The sequence below is a fragment of the Octopus bimaculoides genome, chromosome 8 (genome assembly GCF_001194135.2).
Source record: "Octopus bimaculoides isolate UCB-OBI-ISO-001 chromosome 8, ASM119413v2, whole genome shotgun sequence".
Lineage (NCBI taxonomy): Eukaryota > Metazoa > Mollusca > Cephalopoda > Octopoda > Octopodidae > Octopus > Octopus bimaculoides.
In genome coordinates, this window is record NC_068988.1 from 86475578 (window position 1) to 86479856 (window position 4279).

At 40.2% G+C, this 4279-nt stretch overlaps 1 long non-coding RNA gene across 1 annotated transcript in view; it reads right to left on the reverse strand.

Moving 5' to 3' along the window:
• Window positions 1-2608: 2608 nt before the first annotated feature.
• The window catches only part of LOC128248600 (uncharacterized), a 7904-nt gene continuing 6233 nt past the window's right edge, over window positions 2609-4279 (reverse strand). Inside the window, exon 3 of the long non-coding RNA XR_008264782.1 lies at window positions 2609-2848. This is a non-coding gene — a long non-coding RNA (uncharacterized LOC128248600). The remainder of the gene's footprint in view (window positions 2849-4279) is intronic.

Below are 4279 nucleotides of genomic sequence, written 5' to 3' on the forward strand. Positions count from 1 at the left end.
CCAAGTTAACTTGCAGGAGATTCGTACGGGCTGCTCGAGGCTTACTAATGTCTTACTTCTGGGTCCTTGGGTCTTACATTTACATATCATTGAGTAGCTGTGTGGAAGGCGAAGGAGTGGCTGTGTGGTAAAAAGATTACTTCCCAACCACATGTTCCGGGTTCAATCCCACTGTGTGGTACTATAGCCTCGAGCCGATTAAATCCTTGTGAGTAGATTTGATAGACGGAAACTGAAAGAAGCCTGTCGATTGCTTCATCTTGACAGATGATAGTCGTACCATCAACACACACAGCACAATCACTCCGTTGATGAGCCCTTAGATGACATTTAAGACCAGCTGCTCACTAGCAGGGTTTAAAACACAAATGACAAATATTATTCAAGTTTCTTCTATATATTTTCTCTTTGGAATCTGATTCTGAAGGAATGTTTTTGTGAACTAGCTTATGTCTTTTAAGTCCAGATATTGTCATACAAGTTTTGTGACACATGACACAAGTCATAAGAGGTGGTTGGTGTCCCAAGAAAATTACCTATCTGGGCATTTCGATTTTCATGTGACTTCATATGGTTCACGTATCCTGCTTTAGACAACAGAACACGATCACATATAATACATATCCAATGATATTACAGTTCCAACTGTTCCTTCGCGACAGACCTTTTAAAGTTCAGAGTGCTAATCATCTTTTCCTCCCAGGCATTGCAATTAGTCCTAACAGCACCTCTCCACTTGTTCCTATCTAAAACATCATTTTCTCAATCACTTTTGTTCATATCTAGTTTCTTCAGGTTTTCCTTCACACGGCCTTTATACCTTTTCCTCGACTTATGTTATGGTCGCTTACCAGAGTTGAGCTCACCATAAAAAGGACGCTTTGGGCAAACGCTCGTCTTTCATTCTAGTAACATGTCCAGTCCATCTCATTTGAGTCAAGATAACATTTTGTTCAATTGAGCTGCAACGTGCCATGCGCAAAACTTCTGTATCTGGTATGAAATATTCCCACTTGACTCCTAAGATACGTCTGAGATACTTTTGAAGAAATCTCTCCAGCATTTTAATATGACGTTTGTAAAAAGTGCAGGCAATACACACGCTTTATAGACACTGATTTTTGTCTGGAGGGAAATATCTATTCGCCCATGCTCGCTTTTCGAGCTTTCCAAATGCGACACTTCCCTTCCCTATTCGATAGTATATCTCTGCTTCAAAACCACCATCTCTTGACAGTGTACTTCCAAGGTAAACAAAGGTGTCAACGACTTATAACCTTCTTCCATTCACAAAAATGTTTGGTTCAGAATATGTTAGTCCTGGCACGGGAGTAAACAGTACTTTGGTTTTCCCCTGACTAACTGTGAGTCCGAAATGTACACACGCAGTGGAAAATCTGTCCATTAAATGTTGCATATCCCCCTCTGAGTGTGCCAACAAATCAGCATCATCAGCATAAAGTAATTCTCTAACAGATATTTTGAAAGTTTTTGCTCTGCAGTTAAACGGGATCAAGTTAAAAATACGACCAGATGTCAGAAATCTGATTCCGATTCCCCTGTTGCAATCCTTAAAAGCAATGCATCAAAATAAATAGAGAAAAGTGTAGGGGCAGGAATATTTCCCTGCTTGACACCGTTGTCCACCGAAAATTCATGAAATAGCTCACCATTAAAGACTGCCTGAGCTTTCATGTTACTATGTAGTTCCTTAAAAATGCTCACAAAATGTATTGGACAACCAAGTTTACACAAAAGCATTTCTCTTGAACCTGCCTTACAGGAAATGTCATGTCCATTGTCCCTCGCTCAAATCTGAAACCACACTGTTCTTCAGGAATCATATGTAGGCACACATTCTCAACGTAGACAAGAAAATAATAATAACCAGAGTACAGAAAATACACAAGCCACATAGAGTACATTTTCCTTCATCAGCTACCCCCATTTTAACACCGGCGTTTATATATATATATATATATATATGCATGTATGTGTGTATGTACACACACACACCTACGGTTGCGTGCGCAAGCGCACACGTACACACATACACACACAACCGCGCGCGCGCGCATTCATAAATTGGTCTCTCAATTAATCAGGTCGTGTGTCTGCTGCAAACTTTTACAGCTTAAGTAAGACACTCATAAATAAGTGGCAGGCTGTTGTTTTGTGATTAATTAGTGTTTGAAGAAAAGCTGTTGTGTGCTCTCGTGATTGGCTGCAAATATATGCCAACCAACCACAATAGAGTCTTGCTGTTGTGTTTTTAAACTTGTAGGCATTTTCAGTTTTTAGTTTTTGTTTTTCAAGATCTGTGAATCCCAGTCCTGGTTTTTAAGTAATATATTTAGACTCACCGTACGGGAATGCTTAGCGGTATTTTTTCCTGCTCTTTACGACCTTAGTTTAAATATCGCCGAGGTCAACTTTGCCTTTCATCCTCTCCGTTTCGGAGACGATAAAATAAAGCAGGGGTTTTCAAACTTTTTGACTTGCGGACCCCTTTATATTTCAAGCTTTGCCTTAGGGACCCCCTTATAAAACGCTTATGAAATTTATACATAAATATTTGCTTAAAATAACATATATTTTTACATTTGTTTATTTAACAGTATTTAACAAATAGGTTTATTGTCAATTAAAAGATTTCGATTAAAAACCATATATAAAATCAAATTGCCCATAAAAAGTATTTGCTGTTCACGGACACCCTGTCTTGTCCTTGCGGAACCCCTGTAGTCCGCGGACCACAGTTTGAAAACCACTGAAATTAAGGACCAGTCAAATATTGGAGTCGAAGTAATTGACTACCTCCCTTTCCTCTTCAATTGCTGGCCTTGTGCTAAAATTAGAAAAGAAAAATGATCAAAGGCGGCAAGCTTGTAGAATTGCTAGCGAATCTGACAAAATGCTTAATGACATTTCTTCCGGCTCTTTACTTTTTGAGTTCAAATACTGCTGAGGTCAACATTGCTTTCATCCTTTCAGGGTAGATTAAAATAAAGTACCAGGCAGGTTCTTTGGTTGCAGTAATGTTAAGAAGCTCGTTACATGTACTATAGCTACTCCTCCGTCGTTAAAGTGGAGGCGCAATGGCCCAGTGGTTAGGGCAGCGGACTCGCGGTCATAGGATCGCGGTTTCGATTCCCAGACCAGGCGTTGTGAGTGTTTATTGAGCGAAAACACCTAAAGCTCCAAGAGGCTCCGGCAGGGGATGGTGGCGAACCCTGCTGTACTTTTTCACCACAACTTTCTCTCACTCTTACTTCCTGTTTCTGTTGTGCCTGTAATTCAAAGGGTCAGCCTTGTCATACTGTGTCACACTGAATATCCCCGAGAACTACATTGAGGGTACACGTGTCTGTGGAGTGCTCAGTCACTTGCACGTTAATTTCACGAGCAGGCTGTTCCGTTGATCGGATCAACTGGAACCCTCGACGTCGTAAACAACGGAGTGCCATACATATACGTCGTTAAAGCAATGTGCCTGCCCAGTTTATCAGCAGCATGATGTGTGTGTGTGTGTATATGTGTGTGCACGCGTGCGTGTGGTTTATGTGTGTGAGTCTTTCTCTTTGTGCTTGTCTCCATCACCACTTGACAACCAGTGTTTGTTTGTTTATATCACCGTAACCTAGTGGTTCGGCAGAAGAGATGATAGCGTAAGTATTAGACTCAGAAATAGTACCGGGGTAGATGTGATTGACTACACCCTTCGAGACGATGCCGTAGCATGGATGCATTCCAATGACTGAAACAAGTAAAAGACATAATATAAATATCGACAGATAAATGCAACAATTATACTTCACTCAGGAGACTCGAGGTCCACGTTAATTGCAGGTCCGAGTAAGGTGAATAATAAACAAATAACAACAGACGGATAGTGGTTCATTCACTACAGCTGTTTCAGGTGAATTTATGCACGAATTGAACATTTTAAAAGTTCGCCAGAGAGTTATGAAATGGTACATAAAGGTATTCAAGGAATGTCTTTTTTTTTTTCATATTTTTAAATGTATATTTTTAAATGTATATTATTCACCTGAGGAAAACGCTTTTTTTTTTTCGCATGATGAAATAACTCTACTTATTAATAAAAACAAAACACGTCTGAAACAGCTGTAGTGAGTGAACCACCATCCACCTATTGTTGTGTGTGTGTGTGCTGTATCAAATAAGCAGTAGCTGCTCAGTTCATGAAAGCAGCAGCGGCATTAACAGCAGCGGTGTTAGGACCAGCGGCGTTAGCAGCCATAGTAGTAGTAGTAGT